Consider the following 13985-nt stretch of genomic DNA (forward strand, 5'->3'; position numbering starts at 1 on the left):
CTTGATCATGGTGTATAATCTTTTTAACGTATCGTTGTATGCGATTTGCTAGTATTTTGTTGAGGAGTTTTGCATCGATGTTCATCAGTGATATTGGCCTGTAATTTTCTTTTTTTGTGTTGTCCTTGTCTGGTTTTGGTATCAGGGTAATGTCAGCTTCGTAGAATGAGTTAGGGAGCTTCCCCTCCTCCTCGATTTTTTGGAAGAGTTTGAGAAGGATAGGTATTAAGTTTCTTTGAATGTTTGGTAGAATTCACCAGGGAAGCCATCTGGTCCTGGACTTTTATTTTTGGGGAGGTTTGTGATTACTGTTTCGATCGCCTTACTGGTGATTGGTCTATTCAAATTCTCTACTTCTTCTTGATCCAGTTTTGGAAGGTTGTATAATTCTAAGAATTTATCCATTTCTTCCAGATTGTCGAATTGGTTGGCATATAGCTTTTCATAGTATTCTCTTATAATCTTTTGTATTTCTGAGGTGTCTGTTGTAATTTCTCCTCTTTCATTTCTGATTTTACTTATTTGTGCCTTCTCTCTTTTTTTCTTGGTGAGTCTAGCTAAAGGTTTGTCTATTTTGTTGATCTTTTCAAAGAACCAGCTCTTGGTTTTATTAATTTTTTCTATTGTTTTTTTGGTCTCTATTTCATTTATTTCTGCTCTGATTTTTATTATTTCCCTTCTTCTACTGATTTTGAGCTTTGTTTATTCTACTTTTTACAATTCCTTTAGGTGCATTGTTAGATTGTTTATTTGAGACTTTTGTTGTGTGTTGAGATAGGCCTGTATTGCTATAAACTTCCCTCTGAGAACCGCTTTTGCTGTATCCCATAAATTCTGGCATGTCGTATTTTCATTTTCATTTGTCTCCAGGTATTTTTTGATTTCTTCTTTGATTTCTTCGTTGACCCAGTCGTTGTTCAGTAGCATTTTGTTTAATCTCCACATATTTGTGGCTTTTCTGATTTTCTTCCTATAGTTGATTTCTAGTTTCACACCGTTGTGGTCAGAAAAGCTCCTTGGTATTATTTCAGTCTTCTTAAATCTGTGGAGACTTATTTTGTGGCCTAATATGTGATCAATCCTGGAGAATGTTCCATGTGCATTTGAAAAGAACGTGTATTCTTCAGTTTTTGGATGGAATGCTCTGTATATATCTACTAGGTCCATCTGTTCTAGTGTGTCATTTAAGGCCTATGTTTCCTTATTGATCTTCTGTTTGGATGATCTATCCGTTGGTGTAAGTGGAGTGTTAAAGTCCCCTACTATTATTGTGTTACTGTCTATTTCTGTTTTTATGTCTGTTAATAATTGCTTTATATATTTAGGTGCACCTACATTGGGTGCGTAGATATTTACAAGTGTTATATCCTCTGGTTGGATTGTTCCCTTGATCATTATGTAATGCCCTTCTTTGTCTCTTTTTACAGTTTTTGTTTTAAAGTCTATTTTGTCTGCTATGAGTACTGCAACCCCAGCTTTCTTTTCATTGCCATTTGCGTGGAGGACCTTTTTCCATCCCTTCACTTTCAGTTTGTGAGTGTCTTTAGGTCTGAAGTGTGTCTCTTGTATGCAGCATATATATGGGTCTTGTTTTTTTATCCAATCAGCCATCCTATGCCTTTTAATTGGAGCATTTAGTCCATTGATGTTTAAAGTAGCTATTGATAAGTATGTACTTACTGCCATTTTTTAACTTTTTGTTTCTCAGTGTTTTAGTAGTCCTTCTCTGTTCCTTCCTTCTTCTATACAGAATTGATGGTCTCTTTAGTTTGACCTCTGTCTGAAAGCTCTACTCTTTAACTTCCCTCCTCCCTCCTTTTACGTTTTTGATATCATATCTAACCTCTTTTTTGTGCATTTATATCCATTACCCTCTTATCATGGAAATAGATAGTTTTTCCTATTTGTGGTCTTCTCTTTTCCCCGTTAAATCAGTCCCTTTAACATTTCTTGTAGCACTGGTTTCTTGGTGACAAACTCCTTTAATTTTTGCTTGTCTGGTACATTTTTGATCTCGCCTTCCATTTTGAATGATAACCTTGCTGGGTAGAGTATTCTTGGCTGTAAGTTTTTTCCTGTTAGCACTTTAAATATATCATGCCATTCCTTTCTAGCTTGTAAGGTTCTGCTAAGAAGTCAGCTGATAGCCTTATGGGGTTTCCTTTGTATGTAACTTGACTTTCTCTTGAGGCTTTTGGGATTCTCTCTTTATCTTTAATTCTGGACATTTTGATTATGATGTGTCTTGGTGTGGGCCTCTTTGGGTTTATCTCGTTTGGGGCTCTCTGTGCTTCCTGTACTTGGATGTCTGTTTCCTTCCTTAGGTTAGGAAGTTTTCACCTATTATTTCTTGAAATAGATTCTCTGCCCCTTTGTCTCGCTCTTTTCCTTCCGGGACACCTATAACACGGATGTTAGTGCGCTTGATGTTGTCCCAGAGGTCTCTTAGACTGTCCTCACTCTTTTTCATTCTTTTCTCTTTTACCTGTTCAGCTTGGGTAATTTCTTCTAGTCTTTCGTCAAGCTCACAGATCAGTTCTTCTGTATCCTCTACTCTGCTTTTGAGTCCCTCTAGTGAATTTTTCATTTCTGGTATTGTATTCTTCATTTCTGATTGGTTCTTTTTTATATCTTCCATTTCTTTGTTGACATTCTCACTGAGTTCATCTATTCTTCTCCCAAGATCAGTGAGCATCCTTAACACTCTGTGTTTGAACTCTCTGTCAGGTAGGTTGCTCATTTCTGTTTCACTTAGTTCCTTTTCTGGGGTTTTGTCCTGTTCCCTTACTTGGAATGTATTCCTTTGCCTCCTCATTTTGCCTCTTTCCCTGTGCTTGTGTCTATGTATTAGGTAGGTCAGCTACGTCTCCTGCTCTTGGATAGGTGACCTTATGTAAGTGATGGCTTAGGAAGCCTGCAGTGGGCTTCCCTCAGTTCTCAATGTTCCAGGGGTGACCCCTATTTGGGCTAGGTGTGTCCTTCTGTTGTGGCCTGTTTGCTCTCCCTGTAGGTGCCCAGGGAGGCTGAGTTATGCTCCTGCCCAGCTGTTGTAATGCTCAGCTGCTTGTAGTTGTTGTGGGCCCTTCAGTCTCTTTATCAGGTGTGGGGAGCCCCAGCACAGTTGCCTGCAAGTTCTAATACCACATTTGTGTTGCAGTATTTCTTTTAAGTGAGTAGGCCCCCAGCATGGCAGGTTGTTAGGCTCAGGGCCTTACAATTGCTATAAACCTCCAGCCTTTAGGTCTCTTGTCAGCTCTCTGAGGATTGCAGCTGGGTGGGGCTGGCCTCAGGCAAGGGAGCACTCAATTGTTTCAGGCTTTGGAAGGTGGGGCAAACCCCCTATGTGGGTCTTTCAGAAGCACAAGTCTTCTGCAGCTGACAAGCCCTGCTGCCCACAGGACCACACACACAGTCAACACAGTCCTACCCCATGTGTGTGCCCCGACCTCCCAAAGCAGACCCAGTCTCTCCATGGCAGGAGCCCCACACAGTTCACCTGCTCCTTGTGCACACCCTGCCCCACTGAAGTGGGCTCAGTTGCCAGGCTGCAGAGAATCCAGTCACCAATCTATGCAGGCCCACAAGTTGCCTGAGGGCTTGTTGGGTGGGGCCAGTCTCTAGGGTGGGCTGCCTGCCCTGGTAGAGCTGGATTAAATCGGTGCTCTAGCGGGTGGGGCAGACCCTGGGCTAGCAGGCCCCAGGGAGAACTCCAATGGCATCTGTGTCAGCAGGCCAATACCAGGCCACAACAATGGCCGCCGCCAATGTCCCAGTCCCTGGAGAGGTCTCACCCCTCACCGAGATGCACTCAGGTCCTATTAGGTGAGTCTCCTTTCACCAAAGCACTGTGCACCTTTCTTTCTTGTGATTTTAGGTTGCTTTCTGAAATGGGTGAGTTTGCACGTGGGCCCTTTAAGAGCTGGTTTTAGTTTCTTTGTGAGCCAGCTTTTCTGGGGATACTCCCCAATGTTTTAGTAGCAGGCAAAGTCAGATATTATGCTGCTGGTGTCGATTGTGCTGGGTCCACAAAATGCCCACAGCGGGGGCGCTCCCGGCTCAGGCCCCGCGCCTCCAGGGAGGCTGCATACCTGTGAGCTGCTCCCGGCGGCCGTGAAGCTGGCGGCTTGTGAAGGCGGCGTTTTTCCTCTCCAGAAGGGAGTCTCTGCCTCTTCCACCTCAGTTAGGATTGTCCGTTGTTGCAGGAGTTCCTCTTATCCAGTTTTCAGTTCTGTCTCCGGGGTAATTTTTCCACGAGTAGTTGTAAATTGGGTGTGTCTGCGGGAGGAGGTGAGTTCAGAGCCTGCCTACGCTGCCATCTTGACTTCCTCCCCACTAATCTGCTTTTTGTCACCATAGATTAGTTTACATTTTCCAGAATTTTATATAAATGGAATCATAAAATATGCACTCTCTTTTTTTCTAGCTTCTTTCACTCAACATAATTATTTCAAGATGCAGCCATGGTGTTGCACCATCAATAGTCCGTTGCTTTTTGTTGCTGAGTGGTGTTCCATTGTATGGATATACCTAAACCTATTTATCCATTCATCCCTTGATGGGCATCTGGATTGTTTGCAGTTTTTGGCTATTACAAATAAAGCTCCTATGAATATTCATGTGCAAAAAAAAAAAGAAATTCCAAAGCTAGAATTTTTTGGCTCTTATATTTGTCCAGCACTTTATTCCCTTTGAAGCATTCTCACATAATCTCGTTTAGCAGAACAGGATTCATTTCTCCAACAGTGGTTTAAGGTGGTGGCAAGATGCATTGGTCCTGGAGCTCTGGGCAGAGAGAGGGTTGCACAAACTCTTCCAACCAATGCCAACCCCTTGCAGGTCGCCGGGCCGGCGGGCTGGCGATCTGAGCGCATCCTGCCCCACTCGCACTACACGCTGCAGTTGGGCCCGCTCTGTTTTTTTTCTGCACCATGTATTTAAAAGTGTGCTGGAAGAGAGGTGGAGAGCTCGAGTTCAGGGTCTGGGTCTGGACCTTCCTAGCTGTTAAATTATGTCCGTGGTTGGCAAGACTGGCCCTTGAGACCTTAGCTAAATGTGTGCGTTAGTTTTCCAGACTAGGAAACCCAGGCTGTGAATTAGATGTGATTAATGCTTCATGTATGATGCAGAACAATATTCTTCTTAAAAAACAGTACGGTGGTGTTGATTTTTCCTAGGCCTTGTCTCTTGTGCCTTTAAGGGTAGTTACAGAAGAACAAAAGAACAGTTGGTTGGAGACTCTCCACGCAGCCACATTAGGCTGGACTTAGCTAGTAACTGGGAGCTCTGACACATACAAACTATTCACTTGCAGAATTTGTATTTTAGGAGAGAAAACATTTTTTTTAACCTCTGTAGAGACATGGTTTCAGAAGAGTGATCTTAGAGTAGTTCTAGATGAATTTTAAACTCCTTGTTTTCATTAATTTCTGGTAATAAATTTGTTTTAAACTCCTTTGGAGGCTGTAGTACAGATATATTTGCTTTACCTTTGAAATCACCTCTATATGTAGTAAAATGACATTTATGAGAAAAAACTTTGGAAATTTAAGGTGTTTATTTCCTAATGAACTTGTTTTCCCGATAAAACTATCGTGAAGTTATTAGTTTTGAAAGTTTTAATTTGTAGCACACTGGCACCACATGGCTTAATAGAACAAAAAGTCCTAGGAAAAAATAATGTTATTCTTTTTTTAAAATTTTTATTTTCTTAAGTAGACCTTATTTTTTAGAGAAGTTTAGGTTTACAGCAAAATTGAGTGGAAGGTACAGAGATTTCCCATATACCCTACACATGCACAGCCTCCCCCATTATCAACATCCCGCACCAGAGTGGTACATTTATTACAAGATGAACCTACATTGACACATCATTATCACTCAAAGTCCATATTTTACATTAGGATTCACTCTTGGTGTTGTACAATCTATGGGTTTTGGACAAATGTGTAATGACAGGTATCCACCATTATAGTGTCATACAGAGTACTTCACTGCCCTAAAAATCCTCTGTGTTCTACCTATTTATCCCTCCCTCCCCCCTAACTCCTGGCAACCACTGATCTTTTTACTGTCTCCATAGTTTTGGCTTTTCCAGAATGTTTTGTAATTGGAGTCATGCAATATGTAGCCTTTACAGACTGCCTTCTTTCACTTAGTAATATGGATTTAAGGTTCCTCCATGTCTTTTCACGGCTTGATAGTACTGAATAATATTCCATTGCCTGGATGTACCACAGTTTATTTATCCCCTCACCACTGAGGGACATCTTGGTTGCTTCCAAGCTGTAGCAATTATGAATAAAGCTGCTATAAACATCCATGTGCAGGTGTTGTGGCACAGTAAGTTTTCAACTCCTTTGGGTAAATACTATGGAGGGCAGTGTCTGGACCTTATGGTAAGAGTATGTTTAGTTTTATAAGAAAGCTCCAAACTGTCTTCCAAAGTGGCTGCACCATTTTACATTCCTACCAGCAGTGAATGAGAGTTCTTGTTGTTCCACATCCTCTCCAGCATTTGGTGCTGTCAGTGTCCAGAATTTTGGCTGTTATAATAGGTGTGTAGCAGAATCTCATTGTTGTTTTAATTAGCATTTTTATGATGACATATGATGTGGAGTGTCTTTGTATATGCTTATTTGTCATCTGTATATTTTCTTTGATGAAGTGTCTGTTAAAGCCTTTGACGCATTTTTAAATTGGGTTGTTTGTGTCCTTATTCTTGAGTTTTAAGAGTTTCTTGTATATTTTGCATAACAGTCCTTTATCAGATACATCTTTTGCAAATATTTTCTCCCAGTCTATGACTTGTCTTCTCATTCTCTTGACAGTGTCTTTCACAGACCAAAAATCTTTATTTTTAATGAAGTCTCACTTATCAATTCTTCCTTTCATGGATGGTACCTTTGGTATTTTATGTAAAAGTCATCACTAAACCCAAGGTCATCCAGATTTTCTGTGTTACCTAATAGGAGTTTTATAGTTTTGTGTTTGACGTTTAGGTCTGTAATCAATTTTGAGTTAATTTTGTGGAGGGTAAGAACAATCCGTGTCTAGATTTATTTTTTGTATGTGGATGTCCAGTTGTTCCAGCACTGTTTGAAAAGACTGTCTTTGCTCCCTTGTATTATCTTTGCTCCTTTGTCAAAGATAAGTTAAATATATTTAAGTGGGTCTATTTCTAGGTTCTCTATTCTGTTCCATTGATCATTTTTTCTATTCTTTCACTAATGCCACACTGTCTTGATTACTGTAGCTTTATAGTAAGTCTTGAAGTCAAGGAGCATCAGTCTTCCAACTTTATTCTTCTCCTTCAATATTGTGTTGGCTCTTCTGGGTCATTTAACTCTTCATATATATATTTTAGAATCAGTTTTTTGCTATCCACAAAATAACTTGCTGGGATGTTGATTGGGATTGCATTGAATCTATAGATCAAGTTGTGAAGGACTGATCTTTTGACAATATTGAGCCTTCCTGTTCATGAACATAGAATAGCTCTCCATTTATTTAGTTCTTTGATTTTGTTCATCAGAGTTTTGTAGTTTTCCTCATAAATATCTTGTACATTTTTGTTAGATTTATATCTAAGTATTTCATTTTTTGGGTGCTAATGTAAATGGTATTGTGTTTTTAGTTTCAAATTCCACTTATTCTTTACTGGTATATGGGAACATGATTGATTTTTATATATTAACCTTCAATCTTGGAAACTTGCTATAATTGCTTATTAGTTCTAGGATTTTTTTGTCGATTATTTCAGATTTTCTATATAGATGATTGTGTCATCTGTGAGCAAAGACAATTTTATTTCTTCCTTCCTAATCTGTATATCTTTTTTTTTTTTAAAGATTTATTTATTTATTTATTTTTTCCCCCAAAGCCCCAGCAGATAGTTGCATGTCATAGCTGCACATCCTTCTAGTTGCTGTATGTGGGACGCGGCCTCAGCATGGCCGGAGAAGCGGTGCGTCGGTGCACGCCCGGGATCCGAACCCGGGCCGCCAGCAGCGGAGCGCGTGCACCTAACCGCTAAGCCACCGGGCCGGCCCATATCTTTTATTTCCTTTTCTTGCCTTCTTGTATTAGCTAGGACTTCCACTATGATGTTGAAAGAGAGTGGTGAGTGGAGACATCATTTCCTTATTCCTAATCTTAGTAGAAAAACTTCTAGTTTCTCACCATTATGATGTTAGCTGTAGGTTTTTTGTTTTTTTGTGTTTTTTTGCTGAGAAAAATTTGCCCTGAGCTAACATCTGTTGCCAATCTTCTTTTTTTCTGAAGAAGATTTTCCCTGAGCTAACATCTGTGGCCAGTCTTCCTCTATTTTGTGTATGAGCTGCCACCACAGCGTTGCCACTAGTGAGTGATCTTGGTCCACATGCGGGAACCAAACAGGCAGTGGAAGTGGAGCATGCTGAACTTAACCACTAGGCCACTGGGGCCAGCCCAGCTGTAGGTTTTTTATAGGTAATTTTTATTAACTTGAGGAAGTTCCTTTCTATTCCTTGTTTACTGAGAGTTTTTATTATGAATGAGTGTTGTATTTTGCCAGATGGTTTTTTCTGCATCTACTGATATAGTCGTGTGTTTTTTCTTCTTTAGCCTGTTGATGTGATGGATTACATTAATTGAATTTTGAATGTTGAACCAGCCTTGCATACCTGGGATAAGTCCCACTTGGTTGTGGTGTATAATTCTTTTTATATCAATGTTATTCTTGAATAATTTAAAATGAAATGAGAAAATAGTCTCAAGTGATAAGAGTTTTCAAAATAATGTTAGACAAATTAAGCCTCAAATTTAAGGTAAAAATTCAGAGATATATAAACAGATAGATCTATGAAGATCTAAAATTGAATAAATAAAAGGAAAAAGAATGATATCTTATGTGAACTGTGTATATTGTGAAGTTAATACTGCAATGTAAGAGTCTCAAAGGGAAAGAAAATAGTTTTTGTATAGCAAAATATAAGGAAGCAATGTATCTTATTATTACTATATACATTCTTTGCATTTATACCTGAGAAGTTAAAAAAGATTCATGTACCATAACATTTTCTTTAATTTCATAAATGTTTATGACAATATTGTTTTGGAAAAGCATATTTAAAAAGTCTTTATAATGCTTAAAAATTTCTGAGTTTCATTTGTAACTTATTTGAATTCTGTGACAGTGCTAACAAATTTCTACTTTTTAATATATTCTAATTTTTTTCTTACTTAATATGTTACAAATAAAATATATCCTCAGTTGCTTGGTACCACTTGTTTTCACCTTTTGGTCTTGGCAAGAAATTTGTTTTTACTTTCCTGATTTGTCATAATGTGGATAAATGTGATCCACTGTAGTGCTTAAGAACAAGCTTAACTTGTATTAAAAAAAGAATAAGAGAAATAAACGAGATAGTAAATACTTATTTACAGTTTTAAAAATTGATAATAAACTAAATACTTAAGATAGACTTTGCTACAATTATGTATCTATTGTTGTATGAAGGAAGAAGAAATAATAGGGTACTAGTCAGAATTCTTCCGGTTGTGTATCTATTGTTGAATAAAGGAAGGATAGCAGAAATAATAATGTACTAGTTAGAATTCTTTTGATTGCTAATAATTAAAAAAAATAAACAGTTTAAACCAACTAATCAAAACCACTCACAGCAGCTGGGGAACAAAGGTACTGATCTGGTAAAGGGGCTATGGGCAGACACCAAAGTATTTATTACATGTGAATATACAAAAAGTTATAAGAACAGTACATTATGCTTTGTGTGATAGACTGCATCATACTGGACCTTAATTTGTTCATGCCTCTCTGTATCCACATCCTTTGGTAGTCCCCCCCCACACTGACTGCTCATGGCCATGTGACTTGCTAAATGAGACAATAGAAGTTTGAAAACTTCTTACACTTTGGGAATTGTCCACTCTTATTCTTGGGCATACTTCTGCCATCATGTGAAGAAGCCTGGGCTAGCCTACTGGAGGATGAAAGACTAGGCAGAGAGAGTTCCCAGCAATTCCAGTTGAGGCCCCAGACATGTGAGTAAGGTGATCCTAGACATCCTGGCTCAGCTTAACTGGCTCTGATCAGAAGAATTACTCAACCAACCCTAAGCACTACGAGAAATAATAACTGTTTGTTGTATTTGGCCAATAGATGAAACATTTTGGGATGGATGGTTATCAGTTAGCCAACACTAACTGATACACCATGTTATGCTATACTTAATTCTTTCCCTTAGTAAATTGACAAAGTGTTTTACTGATATTAACTTACAGTGCATTTAGAGACTGAAAAAAGGGAAAACTTGAATCTAACATTGACATTTCATACCTGTATCTTGAGTAGTTTGTTCAGAATAATCAGTGACTTATAATTATAATTGATGCATAAGTGAGCACACTTTGATATTCAAGAAATGAGGTAATATACATATTACTAAATATGATAATGCTAGTAATTTTCCTACTCAATTTATGTTTAAGGATATGTCACCAACAGTGGTATTCAACTTCATTTGAAATTCAAAACATTGAAGTTAATTTTTAAACATTTTTATTGAGTTGAAGCTAGAGAGTTAAAGAACAATTAAGTTAATTAAAGTTTGACTATATACACATGTAATGGATATATTTTGTACTAATGCAATTTTTGTATTTAACTCACTGTTAACCCAGCAAGACTGGAGTTTTAAGTGTTGGTCTAGTTATTTTGAACCTGTAGATTTGAAAATACATAAAGCTCATTTTAACATAAAAGGTATAATTTTAAAATTAGATTAACCTCCCCAAGACTGTACTCTTTTTTCTCACTTCTTTCCTTCTTACAGTCATTTTTATATTTGTTGAACCTTTGGCAAATTGAGTAGATCATATATACAAGTCAGTATATGTGTATGTGTACACATGTACAATAATAACGGACATTTAAATTTATAAAACATTTTCAGATGTATTGCCATAATGTGATTCAAATTTCCCTATCTTTATTTTATTTCTATTTTATTTTTATTTTACAGATGTAGAAATGGAGGCCTAAAGAAATTAACTAACTAGCTGGGCACATAATTACTCAGTGGAAATCTAGATCTTAAATCCAAGTCTTGTGATTGTTAAAGCCACGCTATTCCCAGATAAGTTATGCTCGCGTGTTTATTTCCTCTCCCCTATTCTCTCATACGCCATAAAATAAGGGTGTTGATTTATAATATTTTACATTTTAATTAATTTTTAAGATGTACATGTATTTAACTGTATCTATGCAATACATCAAACACATAAAGTACCCATTTAAAACAAGATATTTTATATGCCATTAAACGAACTAAATATTTTTACTCCCACATGTAAGGTAGTCTAGTTAAACTATTAAGATTCTTTAAGAATACATCCATGTGAAACATTTGCATATGTGTCTGTATATAGTTACACAATATATTTTAACACTCAACTCACATAATTTTATTGAAACATCTTATTCCCTAGAAAGGGTAAAAGATGTAGAGAATGACTAAAAATGTCATATCTAGTCATCACTTCCAATACATTTTTAAGGATAGGAAGAGTAAATTAAAAGTAGAAGTAGAATGTGTTAGTGGCCTTAGGAAAGAAATGATTGCAATGTAAACTAAAATGAAACTCCTATCTGGGAGACAAGTAATTTAGCTTCATGAACAGCTGCACCTCAGAGGGTCAGGAATATGAGCAATTAAAATTAAACAACTTGATTTTAATATGCCTTAGTAACCGTGATTGATCTTACAGAGCTATTGTTGACTATACATCAAGAAACAATTTAGGATCCAGTTTAAAACAAAGTTTATAATCCTTGTTTAATGGATTTTGGTACCTCGGGCAATACAGTGCTGTAAAAATGATTAAAATGTGCCCTGTCTCTGTGTAATCAATAAAACTTCTCTCTAAAATTAGTTAGGTTCCAAAGACTCTCAGCAGGCTTGGCAGTGCCACGTCTGTAGAATTCCAAATCAGCCATCTATCATGATTTGCATACACAAGGTTCATTAGACACCTCATTCTTTATCTTATTAGCACCAAAGTCAGCTAAACAATCAAATCAAAGGTCACCTTTAACAATACATAGTTAAACCAAAACATACATCAAGATGTTATTAATACAATACATGAAAATGCAGTGGTAAGAATGTCTAGAAGGCCAGTGAAGGGTTATTATTAAAAAAACTGAAAATAAACACATTTGTAAATTTAAGAAAAAAATTCTAAAGTGGCATTTTAAAGAGATAGATTTATTCTATTATTGAAACTAGTGGACAGAAAAACTGCTTGTTGGAGTTATTTGTAAGTTGGAATTCTTTTGAAGTTCATGAATCACATGTTTTCTGAACTTATTTTTGTTAAATCACATTTTTGTCACTAACATTTTATGATAGAGCTCTTTATTTTAAAGAAGTTGATGCATTCAAGTGCATTTTATGGTTTTTATAGCTAAAGAAATTTGAAGTTTAACTTTCATATATGTTAAAGATTTATTGACCTAGTAGCGAATTTTCTGCCTTTAAGTGAAACTAATGAGAAATGCATGTAAGTTCTGGAAGTGTACTAAACTCATCCCCCAGTGTATCACATGAATAAAATAAATAAATTAATACCTTTTTATATGTTCATTACTTCTAATTTACTTAACTCTTTTTATTTTATTTTACTCTAATTTTACATACTCAGATAAACTAGCGGTCAATGGTAATTAATTTTTACATCCATAGTTAGGAAATATGTGGATAGGTTGCATGCTTACCTCAATCTAATGTCCTTTCATCCTCTTATCTGATTGCAAAACAAATTAATGAATACATATTTGTATTTCTCTTGGATCTATTTGGGGCCTATAAGAAAAGATTTTGCTAATTATTAGTCAAAAATGAAGAAAAATATCTCTTGTTGAATATTTATAATAACTCCACTGAATGCTCTGTCATTGCTATGTGTGTGATGAATGTGAAATATTTATTGATGACATTATGTGCCAGACACCGTTCCATGAACTTAACGGCTCTTGTAATTCCTCCCAAGTCAGCAATGTAGTTTTACTGCCATCATTATGTTTATTTCCACTTGGTACTTTCAGATCAAAATGTTTCCCCCTACTCTCCCCAAATACTCCATTCCCACTGCCCTTGGGATATATCACTTAATTAACAAATGTAAATCATCATAATGTAAAGACAGGGCTTGTGTTTCATTTTCTTATAACACTTAGGACAACATATTGAAAGATGTAGGAGAGGAAATGTGATTTTCTATGCTGATATAAAGGAGGTTTTAAAAGAACTTAAAGAATGGTCAGGAAAGATGCCAAAGGGGAGGAGAGGGAGGAAAAATCTAAAGAAAAGATATTGACTCACAAAGTAATGAAGAGCTTAGAAGGAGGATGAGAGGCTTAGAGTTCTTAAAATTGACCTAGAATTGGAGCATTATAGTGGAAAAAGCATTATAGATGTCCATAAGCCTGACATTCATATTAATCTAAATCAGTTAAAAATATAAAAAGACAGATAGTGTATATCTTTCAGTTTTGTTGTTGTTTTGTTTTTCTTTTTAGGACTTAAGATTTACTTTAAAGAATAGACCATTATATGTTAAAATTATCATATTATGGCACTGGGCCTAAAAAATCAAATTACTGGAAGATACCAGAACATTTCTAGTTTTGTATTTTAGTTATTCAAGTATGTAAAATTAAAGAAGTGAAAGAATTTTTTGACTTAGTGTTAATCTTAACAATTAATAAAATAATCATGACTGTGATAACACAAAAGGGTATTATTTTGTGGAAATAAATGGCCAGTGTAATTGGTAATAAATCTAGGAAGTAACTACATACCACAGAGAACAGCATTGGGCTTCCTTCAGCTGCTTGCATGGGTTGGTTTTTCAAGAGACACCATCGCTATATTGGGTTCCAGGGCCTATAGCTCCTCTCCCCTCAACTTTTGAACAATTCCATG

General features: G+C 36.6%; 1 long non-coding RNA gene across 1 annotated transcript in view; it reads left to right on the forward strand.

The window, feature by feature from the left end:
* The first annotated feature begins 3722 nt into the window (after positions 1-3722).
* Positions 3723-13985, forward strand: part of LOC147915869 (uncharacterized) — a 72827-nt gene continuing 62564 nt past the window's right edge. The window contains exon 1 of the long non-coding RNA XR_015553751.1: positions 3723-3822. This is a non-coding gene — a long non-coding RNA (uncharacterized LOC147915869). The remainder of the gene's footprint in view (positions 3823-13985) is intronic.

This window comes from Ceratotherium simum, chromosome 12, assembly GCF_057802395.1.
Source record: "Ceratotherium simum simum isolate JZ-2026a chromosome 12, ASM5780239v1, whole genome shotgun sequence".
Lineage (NCBI taxonomy): Eukaryota > Metazoa > Chordata > Mammalia > Perissodactyla > Rhinocerotidae > Ceratotherium > Ceratotherium simum.